Source organism: Leptonychotes weddellii, chromosome 7, assembly GCF_054177405.1.
Source record: "Leptonychotes weddellii isolate Sample4059 chromosome 7, ASM5417740v2, whole genome shotgun sequence".
Classification (NCBI taxonomy): domain Eukaryota; kingdom Metazoa; phylum Chordata; class Mammalia; order Carnivora; family Phocidae; genus Leptonychotes; species Leptonychotes weddellii.
The window spans coordinates 13951363-13975142 of NC_138375.1; the positions used below are offsets into that span (position 1 = coordinate 13951363).

General features: G+C 39.3%; 1 pseudogene; it reads left to right on the plus strand.

The window, feature by feature from the left end:
• The window catches only part of LOC102730378 (keratin, type II cytoskeletal 8 pseudogene), a 71947-nt pseudogene extending 49197 nt beyond the window's left edge, over positions 1 to 22750 (plus strand).
• The last annotated feature ends 1030 nt before the right edge of the window (positions 22751 to 23780 follow it).

Sequence of the window (23780 nt, forward strand, 5' to 3'; positions counted from 1 at the left end):
TAAGCTGGTTTTGTTTTAACAATATAGTTCCCTGTAGTCAAGGGTGCAAGTGAAGTTATAAGTATATTATTTAAGGTTCCTATACTTTTATTTTTATATGAAAAGTGAGGTTGGCCTCTGCCTTATGAACCTGGCAGAGTTGCTATCAGCTCTACTTTAGAAAAATACCATTATATGTACATGCACTTTGGGTAATTATAAGTATAATACATAGATGATGAGTTATAATAATAAATAGCCATATAGCATTACACACCTCTCCAAACATTATGCTAAAAGTAACCTGTGAATGCAAATAGAGATTAATATTTTCAATCTGGTTAAGAAAAATATAATCATAGTAAATTGGGAACCATACACAAAAAAATAACTTAGGTCTAATTTTCTTTATGATATCTTTAAGCTACTTATATAAAAAGAATTACTTGTTTTCCTGATTAAAAGATAGTTTCCTAGGCCCTACTCTAGATTTACAGAGCCAACATTTTTAACAAGATTGTTAATAGTCTTAAATATTGAAAATCACTTAGCTTAATTCTGGGAGCTTGTTATTATTAATACCATTATTTACAATTGCTGGGGATTTGTGACTGATTGTTCTAATCATAGACATTCCAAATAAAGTGTTGCACCCATTTCAGAAATATATGTGAATGTTGTTGTTTTTTTTTTTTTTCTTTTAGTGGGTTAAAAAAAAGAAAAAACCCTCAATTCTCTACAACCGAACTATGGCTCTCTTAACTAAACTAAACCTATTCAGGGCACCTGGGTAGCTCAGTCAGTTAAGCATCTACCTTTAGCTCAGGTCATCATCCTGGAGTCCTGGGATCAAGCCTTCCACTGGGCTCCCTGCTCAGCGGGTTTCTGCTTCTCCCTCTGCCCCTCACCTCACTTGTGCTCTCTCTCCCCCTCTCTCTCTCAAATAAATAAATAAAATCTTAAAAACAAAAACACTAAACCTAATCAGATTGGTTAGAATATTATATTGTAACCTGTGATCCTACTTAGGAAACTAAGGTTAGAGCTTTCACTCTTCTGTTTTGATAATATATTACCCAGGGATACATTTTTTTTTTTTAATGATGCTAATCTTAAAATGTATACTTGGTCAGGCGTCTGAACTTCAAAAGTCCGTGAGAAAAGATAGCAGGGGTTAAGGTTCTGCTAATCTAGTAGGTAGTATTGAAATGTCAATCAGTGCCAAATGTGGTAACTTCTTCAGTTGGCTTGTCTTTTTAAGATATTTACACAAAAGATACATATTTCTGTATTAACTGTTTTAAGCACGTAATATTGGTTTTCAGATCCATTGTCAGTTAACTCTCCTATTGCCTGAGGTTCAGGAAGCATCAAGAAATATTCTATCCGGGTTTGGTTGCTATTGACCATGACATTTCTAAAAATAATGTGTCAAAGGTCTAGGCAGCTATTAATTATGGTTTTCTTATTGGCTGAGAAAAAGCTAGAAAGATGCTAGCAAATACAGTTGAATGCAATCATTATAATTTCTGCAAACTGACCTTAATCTCTATCACTGGATTTTACCCTTGGTAGTTGAAGGCATGTAGATATTTCCTTACAAAGTAGAAACTAAGGTATGTGCTAAGGCAACCTCCCTACCATAATCTTGGTGTGGAAGATATGGCAATTAAGTGAGTAACCTTTTTAAATCTAGTTTGCATGTTTTATACATGTGATTTCAGCAAATCAGAAAAGTACCTCCCTTTTTCTATTTTGTCCCTGAACAACACTATGTCTAATTTCCTACAAAGTTGTCTCCTAGTAGCCATTTGGAAGATTAGATAGACAGATAGATATATGAAAAGTAAATGTAAAACCAATGTCTTGATATTATTCCTTATATTTTAATAATCTTTGCATACATATTTCTAGAATATGCCAACTTGTTGTTGTAGGCTTATAATATGCCACTTGTTTTCCATTATGGATTCTGGGAAATGTTGGTTAAACTACATACCAGTGTTTTTGGAGCTCTATGATTCAGTCTGTTTTGAATTACTTGATAAGAGAAAAAAAAATATTTGGCGACCACTTGGTTAATGAAGGTCATGGACATTTATTTAATGTGAAATATTTAAAGAGATAATCATTTATTATAAAAAAATACTGAAGTATTCAAAGATAAAATGTCACAAATATAAGGATCAGATGATTTATAGCAATAAGGAATTTACTTATTTGATTTAGAAGTAATGATTTTACCGTACAAAACTGAAAAACATAAAAAAGCATTTCTGAAACAATAAAATATTGTACAAAAATCATAAGTACCTATTATTAATATTTTGGTATATTTCTAAAATGAAAGTCACACACTATATCCAAGTTTTAACAAACTTTCTCCTGGGAACATATTACAGATAATTACATATACTCCCAGATAGTGAATTTCAATTATTATATAACATCTCATCCTTTATGTGTATCATAATTTATTTAAATTATTTATCTTGACTCTATACATCTGTTTCTGATGTTTGCCTCCTATCATACATAATGAGATAAGAATCACAATTATAAAATGGTTTGTATGCTCCTTAGAGTAAATCCTTTGGATACATTTTTTGCTAGTACAGTTATTGCAACAAAGGGTTGTTTGACAATTATTTTCAAATTAGTCTTCAGAGAAGGGAGCAGCATATTAGGAAATCAGAAACAGCAGAGTTGCTTACAAAAACTTAATTATAAAAAAAATTAGACAAATTTGGATTTAATATCTTCTCTACACACTAGTATTATTTGCTAATTTAAGGTAATGTATTTAATTGTATTTATTAAATTATATCTTAACCTGAGTTTCTCAGAAAGTGGAATCTGAGGCAAACATCTCTGGTGCTGTCATCTCACTAATCAGAATCCCAGAAAACATAAGGAATAACCAGGAGACTAAAGGACAAGAGGAGGGTGGCCCAATATAAGATCACTTTATCAAAATGGATGCCACTGTAAGTGAGCAATTGTCCCAACCACAGGCAGGTACCATGGTAAAGTACATCTCAGGGACACTGATCCTGGGAAAGAAAGGGAGAAGGATTTATCCACTGGCTCTGCTCCTCCATTGGTAAAAGACATATCGTCTTGCCATTAACTCCTCTACCCTCCAAGGAAATATAGGAGTGGATACCTAGGAGTTCCTGTAACAGCATCAAGGGTGAGATCTAGGAAATTAGGTGAGACTCACGCTGAACTGGCAAAAAGTCAGGTGCAGCCAGGTTGCCCTGTGTCCAGAAAGGACTAGCTAGGGCAAAACAAGATAACTGGGGTAGCTGTCACAAGACAGGTAAGGCAAAGTATATATGAAATGCTGTACTTGAGGTGTCTGATGCAGTTTAGCCCCTGTACCATGTTTCCTTTATTATAGTAGGCTCCCATGGTACAATATCTGGATACCATTTTAATGAGAATAAGAGGTTCACAATTATTTTACAAGAGTGAAAGTAAAAGTTGAATTAACCACAGCGTCTTTTCAAAGGTAGTAGCCATATGCAATAACCAAAAAACTTTCAGCAAGCTACATTCCTCAGCATTTCAGCTGGTTACAGGCTGTAATTAATATCTGTCATCTCCATTTGCCTCCACCACAGGTTCTAGATTACCCTAAATCTTGGTCGGTAATTTGCCTGGCCAGGGCAAATACATATTCCTGTTAGGGATATATAGACCTTAATCCCTCAAAGAATACAGTCCTTCATTACCCTGATTTGAATGTGCATATTTTGAATACTCTTGAGTGTTCAAGGGACAGTTGGAATTTAAGAGTCTTGGGATTGTCATCCATATGCCTATTCCAGGTTTGAGTCTTATTTCTTTTCCAGGGTAGCCTGACTTTGACATAAGAGATCTGCCAAAACTTTACATGTCAAGTACACTTATATTCTGAAGCTGGGCCTGATTTTCAGCACAGATTTCTCCATGACTATAGAAGATGAGTATCTGCTAAAAGTTACCTTAAAGAATATTATGGCTTTCATAAAAAAGAATGAAATCTTGCCATTTGCAATGACATGGATGGAGCTAGAAGATATTATGCTGGTGAAGTGAGTCAGTCAGAGAAAGAAAAATACCATAAGATTTCACTCATATGTGGAATTTAAGAAACAAAACAGATGAACATAGGAAAAGAAAAAAAAAAAAAAGAGAGAGGCAAACCTAGAAACAGACTCATAACTCAAGAGAACAAACTGCTGGTCACCAGAGGGGAGGTGGGTGGGGGATGGGTGAAATAGGTGATGGGGATGAAGGAGGGCACTTGTTGGGATGAGCACCAGGTGTTGTATGGAAGCGTCGAATCACTAAATTGTACACTTGAAACTAATATTACACTGTATGTTAACTAACTGGAATTTAAATAAAAACTTAAAACAATTCTTATGGCTTTCTCATTTAGTTGAATTTTGCTGCTTCTAGCCGAACATTTTTCATTTCTGAGGCTTTCAGTAAGCTAACTGAAGCCAGCCTGCCATCTTTATATTTGTTTCTCCCATACTGGCCAAGTGCACAGTAAATGGACATCACGATGGTTCACTTTCCTCCTTATACCACTCTGTGTAAGCACAGGTAAAACCCACACTAGCTGAGATGGCATCGAATGCCGGGTGTCTCACCACACTCCTCCTTCACAGACAACCTCATTGCTCTTCTGCTTGTTACTAATTCAGGTACAAACTCTTATCCTGAGGATCTGCTTTCTAGGACCATTTCTGATACTGTCTTTGCATAGGTTACCTACTAAGTAGAACTTAAACTGAATGACATGTGTGCTATTACTTTACTTGGATGTATAATTTCATGGTGTAAGGGTCAAGGATATAATTTGAGCTGCTCACAGCATTACACAGTCCCAGTGAAACTGCATAAAATCATCTCAAGACTTTCACTTAGAGGACAGAAAGGAGCAGGATTTGTCTGTCCTCTGGTTCTCATTTCCTATTCATCCAAGTTTCATCCTGCATGGCATGAAGACCTCGCAATCTCAGAGTGTGCATGCATGGACACCAAGCGAGTTTTCACAGTGGTGCCAAAAGATATTCTGGAACAAGAAGTTTGTGACACTGAAGCACAGTGTGGCGTGCCGGGTGGTGACTGGGGCAGTAGGTCACAGTCATGCAGAGCTATTTACTGTGGCCACATCTGCAACAAGAGATGACTGAGGAAGAAAGGACCAGAAATGGTGCAGGAGGGGTCTCCTCCAGGTGGTGTGTAAGTCAAAGAGTTCTATATTGCAGAACCAAGAATTGAATTTGGGCTACCCCATGCTGACTATGATCGATGTGCACCACTTTGTAAAATTTGTAAAGCTCATCCCAAGGCAGTCTCTATTTGGGATGGGGTGGAGTGGTCCACTTATATAAATGCATCATTAAAGATCTCTCTGAGGGGTATATTACAAGTACTTGTGAAGAAAAGTGAAGAATGTTGAAGAGTTCATTAAAAAAGTATAGCATCCACAAACACATGAACGAGATCTCTGGAAGAAAGATGGGAAGTAACAGAACAAAAGAAGGGCCTTAGCAGGAAGCTTGGATGATGGCAGTAAGGTTTAATGAGTAGGGTATATTCTTCAGCAATATTATGTTAATAGATAGAGGAGTCCAGCCAAACTACTAATTTGAATTTTCATTTTGTGAGTGAGTAATGTCAGACAAGAGTTAAGCCTCTCAATATTCAGAGGACTAAAGGACAGAATCAGATCTTACAACTGGTGGGAGAGGACGTACTTAAATTTAATCAGTGTAAAGTTATGGACAAAAGAGAGATGCCTAGAGAAGGAGCAAATTTTTAGCAGCTGCAACATCCTTGATGAATTTGCTCATAAAATAAAATAATCCATCCTGCTTTAGAGGCAAAACATTATATGATTAACAGTTAGAAGTAATCTGTTCTCTTGAAAATCCTGTAAACCACAATTTATATCTTACCATTAAAATTTCAAAAATTGTTTATTATTGAGAAGTCCTCACCAGACCTAATTTGGTCTTTTAGCATATAACTGTTCTATGTAGGTCAAGCAAAGAAAAGAACATCTCTCCCTCTTTCACAACTATGAGACAAATCTGCCTCAGCCTTATTTATAATGAGGATAGAGTGGGGACATTTATCATTCACTTCAGACCCAGTATCAGTTGGATTTGGAATATTTTTCAATGTAAGATTTTCCTAAATAAATGTAAATTCCTGTGGGGTATCAGAATAATATTTTTATTCTTTTATTCTCATTAAATAGCAATTCATATTGCTGTGAAACCTGTCTAAGGATAGGCTTTCATGGCCCGTTGCCATGATGTTGTTCAGTCAGGTGACTTAACCTGTCAACCTTCTAGCTACTAACCCACATATATTTCGGCTAGAATCTAAAATATAGACTGTCACCATTCATACAGCCATGTGACATATTAACACAAAGAACAAAAGTACATTAACATTAGAAGAAGACATATTTCATAGAGAGAATGCATCGGCCGGTGTTGGCCGAGTTCCATGGGAAACAGTGAGGGGAGGTGAGTGCAGGTGAGAAGCATAGGTAACAGGAGACGGAAAAGCAACCAGGGCAACCTGGATTCTCTCCCCTGAGTGTTATTATCACATATTAAAATAATTTTTTTCAAACAAATGCATTCCATTTGACAATTATTATGTGATTTAAATAAGTTTAAGTTCTGTTTCTTCTCTCTTTCCTTCAGAGTGTTCACTGTTAGATTTCATCATTATCCATTAATATACAACTCACACTTTCTCACATTGTACATTTGAAGCCTCTCAACTACTCTTTTTCAGTCTAAATTTCTCTCTCAGGAGTGGTAGCACAGCCAGAGAACACAGCCCACCTTTTTGCCCTCTGGGGCGTGGTTGTATATGTCAGTGCCCTGCAACATCCTTACCTGCAGAGGACTGAGAACTTGCTTACATCATCCACATCCATGAGTGGCTTCCCTGACATCCACACCCTTGTGTCACTCCCTCATTTGAGTGACCTTTCACACAGTCCAGGCACATTCGGGGGAAGATGAGCCCCTGTCAAGGACTGTCATCCACCCCATGTTGTGGTTTTCTTTTTTTTTTTTTTAAATGTTTTATTTATTTATTCATGAGAGTCAGAGAGAGAGAGAGAGAGGCAGAGGCAGAGGGAGAAGCAGGCTCCCCACCTAACAGGGAGCCCGATGCGGGACTCGATCCAGGACCCTGGGATCATGACCTGAGCCGAAGGCAGACACTTAACCATCTGAGCCACCCAGGCGCCCATGTTGTGGTTTTCAAGGAGCAAAGATTCCATTTCCCATTTGATGCAAATCCAAGAAGATTCCAGCTAAAAGCATTAAAGTTGGAGATGCCTGCAATTAGGACACGGTGGTCTTTTCTGTGTAGAAGGCTGGGACTTGGAGGAAGAAAAGACAGTTGTGAAAAAGAGAAGGTAAAGGACAGCAGTGACAACGTTGGAGCCCCTGTGATCATTGGCACTATGAGACAGAGCCCAGCAAGCTTCCTGTTTTTAATGGTGATGTGATTCCTTGCTCATTGCAATGGTGTTGTTTCATAAGGGATTTTGAGTTAGGGGCGTCTGGGTGGCTCAGTTGGTTAAACCTCTGCCTTCAGCTCAGGTCATGATTCCGGGGTCCTGGGATCAAACTGCATGAGCTCCCTGTCCAGCAGGAAGCCTGCTTCTCCCTCTCCCTTTTCCCCTCTCCCTCTACTCCCATTCTTGCTCTCTCTGCTCTCTCTCTCTCAAATAAATAAATAATCTTTTAAAAAAAGGTATCTTGAGTTAAATACATTTCTTAGGCTTTATATTCCATATATTAGCATAATAAGCATATATTAACATGATACGCTGTATCAGATATTTGAAAAAGGATCTCTAAATTAAATTTAGCTTCCTCCCATTAGTTATAGAGGAATTATATTGATTAAAAGTTTTTATGAATCGCCAGGATGATAAGTTGTTGTTGTAATATTTTGAATCCATTCCAGCTAACATTTATTTTAACTAGTATAATCAAGTCCTAAATAATTGGCTTAAATACATCTAGTGTTCATTCAAAATCTCAAATACCTGGAAAATAGTGTGCTGCAAGGAAAAAGTTAGTAGTAAAACAGTGAATTTATCAAATTGTTACAACTATCACCCTGTTTTCATTAATTGAAAGAATGATCCATATCTTAATTTTAAGTAATATTTTATCTGTTTATGAGAAAAGTATCATACATTCCTTCACTCTCATACATTCCTTAACTCCTCTTGAGATATATTTTATTTCAAACTGTGTGCATCAATTTTTATGTTAATAATTATAACCTGTACTACTTCTTATAACATATTAAATTAACGTTCCAAAGTGTAACAGGTATACTATTAAATAAAACTATATGTGTTAGAGGAGGTCATTGAGAGGACATGACCACTAGTTGACTTGCTAGCTGGACCTGGGCAATCAGAGGCTCCTCACCAACCCTGCTCCCCCTTAGAATTTGGGTTCTGCTTGCCTTCCCTGCTCCCAGAAGCTGCACCAAGGACATAGCCTTGAGATAGTAAAGTAGTGTTGAGCCTATCTGGATGGTATTTGTGACTGAACCCAGCTAAGGCCTCTATACAAACTTTTTAAAGATTCTGGTGGGTGGGTGGGTGGGTATGCAGTGATCTACTCATATTTTTTTTTCTAAGATTTATTTATTTATTTGACAGAGAAATAGCAAGAGCAGGAACACAAGCAGGGGGGGTAGGAGAGGGAGAAGCAGGCTTCCCGCTGAGCAGGGAGCCCGATGTGGGGCTTGATCCCAGGACCCTGGGATCATGACCTGAGCTGAAGGCAGACGCTTAATGACTGAGCCACCCAGGTGCCCATCTTGCAGCTGCCCAAGTCAAGCTTCATATGTAAGTTTCCTTGCTTATTCAACCTGCCACCTACCAATCTGGAGTGGTCTTTCTCTTTAGCTATCCCTTACCCTCTCCAGGGTCAGTTTCAGATTATACCTGGGAAATTTCTTTTTGTGAATCAACATTTGGCAAGCTGGCCAGGAGACCAAATAAATGGGCCTTGGGAATGAGGCATCTATTGGGGAGACCCCGAGTTGGCCATTGGGAGGTGTGGTCTTTATGTCAGATGTGTGGACCACAGCGTGAGTATGGGGATGCCTGACAACACCAGCCAGTTTGATCCACTTGTTGGAGGAAACTACACATAGCACCCTGCAGCAAAGAAGAGAAATACATGGCTGCCACAATGGGCTGACCTCTACAATGGGTAGATCGGCAGCCACCTATGCCCAGCTAGAGGCTGACCCTTGAGTTAGCAAATTGGAAGAAAAGCTGAAGTTAGAGAAGGACGTGCAGGTATCCAACTACTCTGTTAGCTTCAGAGCTGGCAGACAAGTTGGGTGGGAATGATGACAAGTCAGAGACTTTAGTGTAGAGTTTTGCAAAGCTAGGAGGGCACATATACCAGGGAGTAAGGTCATAGAACTTGTGATTAAGCCTGACTGGGACGCTAAGAAGTGGAATCTCTGGGAAAGTGATGAGAGTGAAGAGGAGGATGTTGTGGTAATTAATAGTGAGAGGGATAGAGCGTCCTGTGCCCTCCTACCCCAGATCTATAAGGAAAACAAAAGGACAGCAATAGCAACCCCAGCCAGTGGGACAGACCTCAGTTTAGGAAACATTCACGATGAGAGAATATACTCCCACTGATTATTGATATAGCTGCTAATTGCCAGAGAAAAGGCCAGGGCAAGTATCCAGGCTCAGTTAGGGCAGCTGTGGGATACTGGAGGTGATGGTATTTCTCTGACCGAATAAGAGGCAGAGAAAGTGAGAAAGATCTCTACACACCCTGCCCTCCGGCAGCACCTGCATGGTGCTTGGGGGATTCAAGATACTTGCTCCCTTATGGAATGGATTGTTCTAGCCTGCTATGAGGCATGGCCCAATGAGGGGGATCTCCCTGAGCATGTGGGATCTCCCTGGAAATATATAAAGGAGGCACAACACATTTTTAGGGAGTTGAGAATGAAGCAGGATGTTTACACCTCTGAAGCCCTGATTGGGCCATAATCACAGCCAGAATGAGAGCCAAGATTATCCTATTAACCCCCAAGAGGCAGTATGGGATGCTGGTATCCATGCTGAGCCCAGTTGTGGGACAGATATTTACAATGTTGAGCGATCCATTATTGATCTAGGTTATCCCAATCACTTGTAAAGGGTCTGGTAAAAATAACCCAGAAAAAACTGTGGTTTGACCTCATTGCTGCAGTGACCCTACATGAAGAGATGACCAACAAGCCAACACTGTGTTGGGTGGCCTGTGGAAAGCCTTAAAACCTGAAAAACAGTTCAGACCTTCCTCACCTGCCCCTATCGTCCCTGATGCCCCACCTGCTCCCACAGAGGTCTCAGGGATATAGTCCCATTCAGGGTAGGAGCCTCCCACACCCTGCATGTAGGATGCAGTTCAAGATTGTCTCCAGGTGAGGGCACAAAGGTGACAGCTCTGGTGGATCCTGGAGCTGAATGTAGTCTAATACATGGTAACTTTCAGAAGCTTTCTGGCCCCCTCAGCGACATTGGTGCTTACAGAGGACAAACAGTTCTAGTCAGGAAGGTCTTTTTGACACCAAAAATTGGGCATCCCCCCAGTAATGTGTTTTTATCTCTGCAAGACCAGAGAACATATTGGACATTGATATCCCACAAGGTCAAATTCTGCAAACCTCTCTCGGTGAATTCTGCCTCTGGGTTAGAGTCGTTAAACCAGTGCTGAGGGGAAGCACCAACTGAAAACCAATAATCTTGTGTAGAGTGGTTACTGACAAATAATATAAACTGCCTAGAGGACATAAGGGAAACCATCCAAGAACTGCAACAGCTTGGTCTAGAAAATAAAAAAACCAGATGGCTCATGGTGGATGACAGTGGACTACCAAGAACTAATAAGGTAGTGCCCTCTCCCCATCTATATGACTGTGCCGGACATTGCCACCATCTTAGGTACCTTGACCATGGTCCTAGGAGTGTATCATGCTGTGCTGGACTTAACAAATGCCTTTTTCTGTCTTTCTTTCTTTCTTTTTTTTTTTTTTTAAAGATTTTATTTATTTGACAGAGAGAGACACAGCGAGAGAGGGAACACAAGCAGGGGGAGTGGGAGAGGGAGAAGCAGGCTTCCCGCTGAGCAGGGAGCCCGACGCGGGGCTCGATCCCAGGACCCTGGGATCATGACCTGAGCCGAAGGCAGACGCTTAATGACTGAGCCACCCAGGCGCCCCAACAAATGCCTTTTTCATTATGCACTGAGTCACAAGATCAATTTGTCTTCACATGAAGGGACAACAATGGACCTTTTCAGTGTTCCCCCGAGGTTACCTGCATAATTCTACCATACGTCATACGATGGTAGCCTGTGACCTATCCTGTTCTCTGTCCCCACATCAATAAAATGGGCCCATTATATTGATCATATCAGATTTAACATGTGAAGATTGCCTCTGCTGCAGGACACCTTGCAGGCTTTGCTGGAGCATTTGAGAGGGAGAGGATGGGCAGTGAACCCACAGAAAATTCAAGGCCCAGACACCACCATGAAGTTTTGGGGAGCTATCTGGTTGGGCAAGACCCTGTTGTCCCAGAAGCTGTGATTGGCAAAACGCAAGTGACCCTGGGACTTTGGTCTCAGCTTTGGAAGGGGGCGGAAACCCTACACCCCCATAGAGCAACAGTTTCTAGTAGTACATGGTACTCCTTTATGTAGAGCTTCTCACATAGCGACAAGTGCCGAAGCCAATGGGCTGAGCTCAGAGCAGTGTTCCTGGTGACTACTTATGAGCCCTGGCTGTTAACCCTATATGCTGAGAGTTAAGCAGCTCTAAGAGGATTAGCCCTCAGGCTTGGGCAAGAGAAAGCCAAGGGGTGGATGATCATAAATAAGCCCTTATGGGGGCAAGATATGTGCAAAGACATTTGGGTCCATCTACAAGAGACTAAGGCAGTGCTCACATTTTCATGTCCCAGCTCATAAGGCACTGGACATCCCCTAGTTATTAGGGTGCTGATGCCTTAGCTCAAGTATGAGTCTATTTACTGACCCTGAAGTAGATATTGCAGATTGGATGCATAGAAAGAGTGACCATCACAGTGCACATATAAGATGGCATATTGCCAACAATGCTGGATTGTCCTTGAAGTACAGTATTTTGGTTAATGCAGTAACAGTGTGTCTAGTGTATTCTAAACAAGACCCAAGGCAACTGCCAAAAGCATCTGGGGCTATCCATTGGAGTTGCCAGCTGGTGTGGGATTGGCAAATTAATTATATTGGCCTCTTCCCTCTGAGTGAGGTTTCTAAATATGCCTTGGTTGTGGACACTAACATCTAACCTAACGCAAGTTTTCCCCTGCCTTCGTGCTAACTAGTCTGCTACCATTAGGGGACTAGAGAAACTGAACACTGTGTGTGGATACCCTCATTGAATACACAGTGATCAGGAATTACATTTTAAAGGTCATAATGTGTAAGACTAGGCAAAATAGCATGCCATGGAATGCAGGTTCCATTTCCCCTATAACCCACAAGTAGCAGGGTTGGTTGAAAGGAGAAATGAAATATTAAAGCAGTAAATTAAATTGTTAACAGGTAAAACCACCTTGGCTGGGCAGACAAAAGTACTGTCCCAGGCTTTAATGCTTTGAATGATCGACCAGCAGGGCCCGCTTGCCCCATATGCTAGACTGGGGACCCTTGCCGAGGCACACAACACCATTAAGGTGTGGAAGACACAGAGGACAGCCATTGCCTCAGTTCAACATGGATCAACATGCTATGCTGCTGAGAACACCCAAATGTCATCACCCTTGGAAAAGGAATTATCGACTGGCATTGCAATGGGATGTCCTGACGAGATGGGTGAGTTACTTCTGACTCCTGGATGAGGGGAAACTACTCAGTATCCACTCACATCTTGTTGTCCTGCTATAGCCAGACCTGTTGAAACAAGCGATGCTTGGAATGCAACTAAAAAGGTCCTGGAAATAACGCCATTGGAACCTTGGGTGGCTATGCTCAGGTTTGGGAATGGCTTACTCCATGTCATGGATATTTGAGCATCTTGGGAACTCCTATTTTGGGAACAGAAAAATTCCTCTGAACAGAATCAACCCAATTGTACTGGAAACATGGGATGGATATCACTGAAACTGTGTGGTCATTCTGTCACATTAAGGGAAACTGACTCATTTGGCACTGCCTGGTTGCACTTTCCAGATATTTATTTGGTAGCTCTAAATGGAATCCAATGCTTGTGCAGCACAAAATGTGGTTTGCACCTGAGTGGTTGGACCATCACACCCTCGGTTTTTCCTGGACACAGAGGTGGAATCTGCTCCACAATAACATTGGATGTCAAGCTTTCTTTTTAAAGCCAGGTACGCACATTGTGTCTTTCACTGGTATGATCATTTGGCCTCCATCTTTGTTCCCTCCATTGACGTAGAGGATGTTATAGCACATACAAAACCCTTACCAAATTTACTCATCAAGCTTTGAGTAATAGCCAACAAAGGCTGTCCTTATTGAACACTGAAATGCCTCCAATGAGAAAAGCTGTCCTCCAAAATAGGATGGGCTCACAATGTGACACCTGTGCCATCACCCTAACCTAATATTGTCTATTCTTACTTGATGAGTCTGCTAATTTATTATCTTTATTAAATCACATAAGGATATATATGAAAGCCATGAGTGATCCAACCCCCAGCCTAGGGAATTTATAAATCAGTGGTTCAGATCCTGGATCTTGGTTGAAAAAGTTGTCACTAATTTTGGAAGTCATTGTCTTAATCCAAGTTTTCTCTTGCATGTGCCTCCAATGTAGCCAGATAGCCACCTCTATGCTAATGAATTCCTTTGCTGACTGCTCAAGACACATTTTGGAAAACGGGGCATGTAGGATTATAAGAGCCAGTCATGAGGGGTAGAGTGTTGAAGGAGAGGAAGTGACAGCTAGTTGACCCTTGAGCTGGCTGTGGGCAATTGGAGGCTCCTCACCCTGACCCTATCCTTGGAATGTGGGTTCTGCTTGCTTTCCTTGCTCCCAGAAAAGTGCTCCAAGGACATAGCCTTGTGATAGTGATGTGGTATTAAGGCCATATGGACAGTATATGTGACTGAACCCAGTTAAGACTTCTATATAAACTTTTAAGATTTGGAAGGCAGGTGGGGAGATCTATTTGTCTTACTGCCATCCAAGGCAAGCCTTGTATGTAAGTTCCCTTGCTTGTTAAACCTGCAACCTACCAATATGGGGTGGCCTACCTCTTTCTTCCATCTCTCCCTCCCTCTGAATACAGGACCTATTTCCCATTACCTCCTAGGTATTTTCAAACCAACAGTGTGTTTTATGCTATTTTTCTAGATAGAAAAAATAATATGAGAACAAAGACTTCTTATTCTGATATTGGGTTATACAAATAAATTACATCAAAACAAAGAAAAAATTATCCCTTCCTTTGTAGTAGAATAGCTACTAGGAAGGGTTTGATAAAGCCACCAATCATGTGCTCATCCCTGAATTGATCACAGAGGTGGGCGATGTCGGCCAGGATGTTGGCACCATGACTGAAGGTTTACTAGAAGAATATCCTACTCAATGAAGATAGAAGTTCTCTAACAAATACAGAGTGATTTATACACACGTGGATGTGAGAGGGAAAAGTGTTGGACAGCCAAACGATAATGGTGGTGTTTAGTCAAGTGACCTAAACTTCTTGTGTCAGAGCCAATAATCTATCTACATAGTTCTGCAAGAATGTAGACTGTCGACCACCACCATGAATGACTGAAATAGTACATTACCTTAATGAATAAATACTACACTACAAATTAGAAGAAGAAACATCTCATGGAGACAGAGCACTGCTGCCTCAGATAAGCACAGGAAGTGCATATTCATGTTGTTTCTGTTCTCTTTAATAATAGGGAAGAACTCAAAAAGAATGCAGAGGTGGAGCCAGATAGGGATGGCAGGAAAGAGCAGTACCCGGAGCATGACTGGAATAGAATTAATTGTTTCAAGGAAGTGAAGATTAAGGACTGCAAGACTCTATGAATGTAAATGAGTATACAGGTACATATTTTATGATAGAATAACAGTTCAATTTTAACTGTAGAAAGAATAATTTAAATAGGACAGTAAAAGAGTTACATTTCCTCAGTATTTAAAGTGCTTTCTGAGTCACCAGGCAGCACTGTATTTTGTATTTCCTAGAGGACAGAGCATATACTTGATGAAGACTCTTTCATTTGTGGGGCCATTGACAAAGTTAATAATCTGGCTTTGGAAAGAAAGAGTCCAGAGATAGTCGATCAAATAGGATTAGTAGAGAGGGCCACCTACTCAGTAACTCATTTGCCCCACCAACTCTATATGTCTAATATGGGAACATAGAGTTGAGGCCAAAATACCTTCTTTCAGTATCAAAAAGCATACTGTATGGAAAGTGGATAATGCACATTAAATAATACATTTCTATGGCTTTTAGTTTTAAGACTGCTTTTCTTTTGTTCTATTTGACCCTATATCTCATAGTCACAACATTGCCATGAGTAGCAAATGGTCCTTTTTTATTGCTGTAATCATTGAGGCTATACCATATGCTTTCTAACGGATGAACATGAAAAAAGTAAAACTAATCATTTAAATTAGTTTCAGGGATACTGTTCTTGGCATAGAATAGACTTCATGAATCTTTTGCAGCTATTTCAACTCGTAATGTACCAGCTTCTATAGACTTAACTCTCAACCTATCCTATATTTTCTTGACCTTGAACACTTGTTAACATTTTATGATTCTGGAATAGTACTTACTCTATAATAACCATACTTTTTTATGATCTATTATAATAATAGATTATACAATTATTTTATAGGATAATATATTAAAATCCTCTGAATTTTTAAAAGGCTTTTGAGAACAATGTGAATAGGCCTAACGAGGTAAAAGAAACAACCTAGTTACATTTGCTTAAACTTGGGCTTAGCTCAACCAAAGGAATACCTAACTCAGCAAAATCTATCACCAAAATGACCCCTCCTCTGCAGCCTTCCTGGATAGGCTATCCTCCATCTGCAGGCTGATAAGAGGAACTAGTGTCTCTGTTTCTGTAAAGAAATCATTCCCTCTTATCTCTACCCTAATAATTAACACACCAATATAATACAAACATTAAATTTCTTTTGTTTTAAATATTTCATCGCAAAACAAATGTCAGAGCCTCTTAACTACACTTAACTATTGTATATTACATACTGCCGTTAATATTGAATTTCAGTCATCCCTATGAAATAAGCATAAATCTTAGAAGTCAGATAAGAATCTTTTTGGGCTTCGTGGTTTGGTTTCAGGAGAGTGAAATTAAGTAGGTTTGAAGCCGTCTCTGGAGAAAACGGAGCAATAAAGCTGTTAATCATGTTTGTGGCAAGCAGAAATGGAAAACCTCTAAAATTATCGGAAGACTTACATCTAAATGAACATAAAGATGAAATAGATAGAGGTGCATAAAATATTCCAGGGACATTTTACTATTATGCTCATTAGAGTTCCAGCTTAATGCATGCTTTATTGCCCAGAAATTCATTTCATTTGCATTTTAACTGGGTTTTAGTCAAGTTAATCCTTTTTCTTTCCTTGCTAAGAAACTATTCAGCAACTACAGCAAAATACTGAAAGAAGAGAAAGAAATTGAAACAGCCTACTTGCACCAAAGCTTAAATTTGTCAGAGTTTACTGAAGAAAAGAGGTGTTAGACCAAGTTCACTAGATGACCTTATTTTAACACCAAAGAATATCTTCTGTATTATGGAGATAGCTCTATTAGATGAGAAAGCAATTATATTCATTTATGTTAAAGATTTAATATCAAGGGAAATTTGGTAAAAATCAACATCCCATTTTTACAGGAGTGAAAGTGATAGAGCAGTCACATATTTAGAAACATGCAATTAATTTCACCACAAACTTCAATATGTAATACCATGCATCATTTAAACAGCCATGTAAATAAAGAACAGTTTAACTTGCATTTTGAAAGTGCAAGCATTCAGTGCAGTAGAATGTTGGCCTAATAGAAAGAGAAGAGTTCTTTTTTTTCATCATGAAAAAAGGTAAATTCATTTCCTAAACTGTAATGATTATAAGGTCCACACAGAAATAAAAGAGTTTGTCCATGTGACAGTATATGGAAAAACAAAATGATGATAACTTTAGTAAAATCGCAAACAGACATCTTGGCAAATCCCAAAGAAAAAGAAAGGAAAGAAAAAGGAAAGCCAATAACATGGGGACAAATAAAGACTTCAGACAAAAGGGAACTTGCTTCATTATTTATTTTGAAATATTTAATCACATAAGATAGAGTATTTTGAGCATAACCATCCCATATCTGTTGAGAACCATCTCAAAGTTTTCTTTTTTTAAAATTTTCTTTTAAGGTTTTGCTATTTCTCAAGGAAAGCTCAAAGTGTGTTTTCTCCATCATTAAAATTTGAGAGATAAAGTGCCTGGCTTGTTCTGACTTTCATACCTTACTTAAATAAGCCATCATTTCAAGTTTGGGAAGCCTTTTTGTGATGCTTTTGATAGCAGATCATCTGTGTGGAAGGATTACTACTGTTAATTACTATATTTGAAAAAAGTTTTTTGAGTTGTCAATCATTCCAACTATTCAATAAAGGTAGTTAGGTGGAAAACCCTACATTTCTTTCAGACCTATCATTGCCTGAAGAAAATGGAACAAAATGATTTTGAATGGTGAACTAACTGATTGTTAAAGAGAAAGCCATGTTTTTCACCCTCTTCAGCCCTTCTGTGCTAGACATAAAAATAAAGACTCTAAAAGAAAACAAAGCCAATTCCCTTTAAGAGTTCAATGATCTTGGGCGCCTGGGTGGCTCAGTTGGTTAAGCGACTGCCTTCGGCTCAGGTCATGATCCTGGAGTCCCGGGATCGAGTCCCACGTCGGGCTCCCTGCTCAGCAGGGAGTCTGCTTCTCTCTCTGACCCTCCCCCCTCTCATGCTCTCTATCTCATTCTCTCTCTCAAATAAATAAATAAAATCTTTAAAAAAAAAAAAAAAAGAGTTCAATGATCTTCATGACCCGAAGGAATTCTAGCACATTCCTGATCATCTGGTAAAACAGAGTCCTTATTCTTAGTCCTAGCTCTATTCCTACTGAGAAGCTGGTGGAAACATCTACTTACTTAAGTGAAAGTATCACCAACTTAATTTATGGAAAGATAAAATTCCATAGATTAATAATAGAATTTATTTAAAAAATGCATTTATCTTTGCTGAAGTGTTTAGGATACAGGAGTGAGTTCCCATGTAAAATGTACATAATTATCTTAGTAAAGGAACATTATCAAGCTAATTGTCATAAAACTGTTTTAAAGTAGCTTAAAACTACATTACTCTAACTTCAAGTTTATTATATTTTTAAATTCTATCTGATCTATCATCTATTCATCTATTTATAGGATTAACAATTTGTATGAGGTTTGCATTCACCGTTTATCTGCAAATGTTGCTTGGCCCTTTATCCTACTGTCTCACAACTTTCTACAAAATAAAAATATGTTGGCTAATATTATCCTTATATATATTTTTAATATTGGAAATTGAGATGAATTTATAAGACAAGCATACTTTTTATGAGATAAGAGACAGAGACAGAGAGAGGCAGAGACAGAGAATAAAGGTACAAAAACTAAGTCAGGAATAATAAAAGAGAATATAGGCGTGCCTGGGTGGCTCAGTCGGTTAAATGTCTGCCTTTGGCTCAGGTCATGATTCCAGGGTCCTGGGATGGAGCCCTGGATCAGGCTCCCAACTCGGTGCGGAATCTGCTTCTCCCTCTGCCCCTTCTCCCCCCACCACCACCACCCCAGCTTGTGCTCTCTCTCCCACTTGCTCTCTCTGTCTCTCTCAAGTAAAGAAATAAAATATTTTTTTAAAAAAAGAGAAGATATAAACAAATTATGCCAACATTTGAAAATGTAGATCTAACAGACATATATCTATTAAAAAAAAAAAAACTTTCAAAAACAGATGAAAAAAGAAATAGAAAACCTGAATGTGATAAGCCTATTACAATTAAATAAATTGTATTAGTAATCAAACATACACATACAGCTTAGATGATCTTATCACGAGGTTTTATCAACCATTTAAGGTGCAAGTAATTCCAAAATTTTATAAATCATTCCAGATAGTTGAAAGAGAGAAATCATGCTCCTTGTCATTTTATAAAACTAGCAAAAACTTTTATACCAGAAACTAATAAGACAGTTTGAAATAAAGTAATTACAGTATAATAACACTTACGAACAAATGTGAAACTAAACTCTAAAAATATTGGCAGACTAAATCCAACAATATACTCTAAGTGTAGGACATTTTGGCACAGTTTGATTCAATATCCATAATGGTTGGTTTAACAGCAACTATTTACTACTGTTACAACTGCTACAACTTGTGGATAAAGCTGCACATTTGCACATTTCAGGTTTTTACTTTTGGAAAAGTTTTTTAAAATATTTGCTCATTAATATTTGTGATAAATAGTCTCATTCTTAAAATATTTATATTTAAATTACCCAGTGTAAGGAAATAGCATAGAAACAAAGCATATTTAGTTAAAAAACACATGCTTTTATCTGTATCTATCATCAATCAATGTTTTTGTATAAGAAAATAAATGCATTAAATCCTCAATAATTTTATAGATTTTCATAACATTTAATAATTTTTGCCAAACTTAGTATATGTTTCCGTGAGCATAATATATGCAATATAAAACGAATCCCCTGAAAAGAAAATCATTCTATAAAATCTGAGGTGTATTCAAGACATTTCTAAGTTTTCTTTATATCCTAAAATTTTTTGTTGAAAAAATCACCTATAATAATTATCAGTGGAAAGTTCATTCAGATAATGTTTTCAAAAATGCCATTAATAAATTAATCATTTATAGTAGCATATCAGAAAGAACAAATAAATACACTTCTTTTTTTTTTTTCTTAAGATTTTTATGTATTTGCGAGAGAGACAATGAGAGACAGAGAGAGACAGAGAGCATGAGAGGGAGGAGGGTCAGAGGGAGAAGCAGACTCCCTGCTGAGCAGGGAGCCTGATGTGGGACTTGATCCCGGGACTCCAGGATCATGACCTGAGCCGAAGGCAGTTGCTTAACCAACTGAGCCACCCAGGCGCCCAAGAACAAATAAATACACTTCTAAAATTCCAGCAGAAATCTCAGTTTTTCAAGGAAAAGACCTTATTCAAATTTGAGATCAATAGAGATATTTCCAAGATCCATGGCAATGGGTCACCTTTATTGATGCTTACCCTGCGTTAGAAAGCGGTAACTGGGTTTACTAATACTAGTATTATGTTACCAGTTATAAGCAGATGTGAACAATCACAAACATCTCTAGAGAAGGATGCCCCTATATTATCTATCGCATAAGGAGTTAAAATAAAAAAAGGATCTCATTTTCTTCGGGAAGGTAGATATTGCTAACATTAATCTGCATTCCCATTTCTGCCTCTCAGATCTAGCATTAAAATAAATGCTTCCTCACTTGGTAAAATGCATGGGAGGAGTCAGTGTTAATAAAAAATGGACACAAAGACGTGGGGGGAAACATGCCTTTTCAACAGTGTACTACCATAAACATTTAGTGATTGCATCAATTTGTTTATAATTCAGCTTTTTTTTTTTGCAAAGAGATTGATAAATTTACTAACAACTAGTTTTGCCAAATCAGTAACTGACATCACCATTGTTTTACACATAAACTACTTCTAAAACTCTGGACACATGTAGTGTTGTATTTTACAGTCTGAGTCCTCTGAAAACTTTTACATACAAATAGATAAGTTACAGGATAAAGGATTGGAGAAATCAATGGTCACGGAACAAAAATTTAGAACATTAATATCAGACTTGATTTTATTGTTTTTAAACTTAAAGGTGGTATTAGAAAACCCAGAGTAATAAAGAACAGTAAAATATATAAAAAGGTGCTAAATAATGTGCAATACAATTATTCCAAGTCCAAAATTAACTAAGAAAAATTCAGTTATAAAAGAATATATTTTAATTTAAATTTTTACTAAATTAAAAAAAATCACTTATAATGTTGATATCTATTGCTCAAAATTTTTCCAAAGTTGACCTAGAAGCAGCTTCTTGACTCTTTCTCAAACCTCTGTCAGGTTGAGCTTATTTGCCTCTACTCCAGTGTTCACCACATCCATCAGGGTGACCCGGAAGTCCTACGGTGTCCACCTCTGACCCTAGGCCTTCAGTAGCTGCTTGTGCACGTGCACACCTGGCCCCCACATCAGCTCCTCAGCCTTCTCCCAGGTGGGCAGGAGCGGCAGCTTCAGGGGTGGCTTGGGCACCAGCATGAGATGGTTGGGGGATATGGTGGGGCCAGGTGTATGGGGGGCATCACAGCTGTCTCAGTGAACCAGAGCCTTCTCAGCCCCCTTAAGCTGGAGGTGGACCCCAACATCCAGGCTGTGCATACTCAGGAGAAGGAGAAGATCAAGACCCTCAACAAGTTTGTCTCCTTCATCGATAAGGTATGGCATCTGTAGCAGCAGAACAAAATTCTGGAGACCAAGTGCAGCCTCCTGTAGCAGCAGAAAACAGCTCAGAGCAACATGGACAACATGCTCCAGAGCTACATCAACAACCTTTGGCTGCAGCTGGACACACTGGGCCAGGAAAGGCTGAAGCCGGAGATGGAGCTTGGCAACTTGCAAGGGCTGGTGGAAGACTTCAAGAATAAGTAGAATAGGAGATCAAAGAGCATGCATTCATGGAGAATGAATTTGTCCTGATCAAGAAGGATGTGAACGAAGGTAGAGCTGGAATCCTGCCTGGAAGGGCTGACCGATGAGATCAGCTGAAGGCACATATATGAAGAGGAGATCCGTGAGATGCAGTCCCAGATCTCTGACACGTCCATGGTGCTGTCCATAGACATGGACATGGACGGCATCATTGTAGAGGCAAAGGACCAGTAGGAGGACATCACCAACTGCAGCCGGCCTGAGGCCGAGACCATGTACCAGATCAAGTACTAGGAGCTGCAGACATTGGTTAGGAAGCACCGGGATGACGTCTATCGCAGAGAGACAGAGATTTTTTAGATGAACCAGAATATTAGCCAACACCAGGATGAGACTGAGGACCTCAAAGGCCAGAGGGCTTCCCTGGAGGCAGCCATCGATGATGCTGACTGAGCAGCACAGGTAGCTGGCTGTTAAGGAAGCCAATGCCAAGCTGGCCGAGATAGAGGTCGCCCCCGCAGTGAGCCAAGCAGGACCCGGAACGAAAACTGTGCCAGTACCAGGAGCTTCTGAACGTCACCCTGGCCCTGGATATGGAGATCGCCACTACCACAAGCCACTAGAGGGTGAGGAGACCCGGCTGGAGTCTGGGATGCAGAACATGAGTATCCATACTAAAGCCATCAGCTGCTACTCAGGTGGACTGAGCTCAGCCTACGGGGGCCTCATGGGCCCTGGCCGCACCTGTAGCCTGAGCTCCTTCTGGCTCAGGTTCGCTCCAGTTCCTTCAGCCACGTCAGCTACTCCCATGCTGCGGTTGTGAAGAAGATAGACATCTGCAATGGGAAGCTGGTGTCCGAGTCGTCTGATGTCCTCTTCAAGTGAACAGCCTCTGTGGTCTCTCTCAGCCTTCCTGCTTCTGTGGATGCCACAGAGACTCTGAGGGCAGGAGCTGTGCAGGGGAGCGTTGGGAAGAGGAGACCCACCTGAGAGGCTCAGTCCCAGTGCTCAACCTACCCTTGTGGGGAGTCTACTGCCCTGGCTACCCCTTCTAGCCTATGCCCACAACTAAAAGCCAATTCAAATGTCCTTTCCCAAATAAAGCTTCAGATGGCTCTGCCAATATCATCTCCCCATTTCTTCCCCCCAAGGTTATTTTCCAAATTGAAACTAGAGCATGGTTCAATGTATCATGATATGCTTTTTGTAGCAAAATTTGGTTATGCATCAATTTAAAAGCAAAATTTCCTTGGATATAGAGATATTTCCTTTTTTTAAATTTTATTTATTTGGCAGAGGGAGAGAGAGAGAGCACAAGCAGACGGGGTAGCAGGAAGAGGGAGAGGAAGAAGCAGGCTCCCAGCTGAGCAAGGAGCTGGATGTGGGGCTTGATCCCAGGATCCTAGGATCATGACCTGAGCAGAAGGCAGTTGCTTAACCAACTGAGGCACCCAGGCACCCCAATATAGAGATATTTCTAAATTAATATTTAATGATTTTTGAAAAGTAAAGTTTTTACTCAGTTTTTAAATCCTAAAACACTGTTAAACCTAAAATGCTTCACACCATAATTAAATAGAAATAAAAATTTGTGTGCTTGGATTAATTAAATAAGTTTAGCCCTAATATTATAGTCATGAAAAAACAAGAGAAATAAAAACTAAAAAATTTATATAACAGATTATTTTTTCCCTGAAGAACCTTATTCAATTTAAGTAACCTTGCGGATTCCTGATATGGAACACTATGAAAGGATTCAATTTAAGAAGAATGAAAGTTATATGTTTCTTGATGGTATTAAAAATGTTAAATCTCTTTCTATTATGTTCAGAGAGAATGACTGACCAGTGATCAGGAAAGCAGAACTTTGGCTAGGAAATTAATGTAAGTATCTCAGTGTAGTCCATAGTTAATG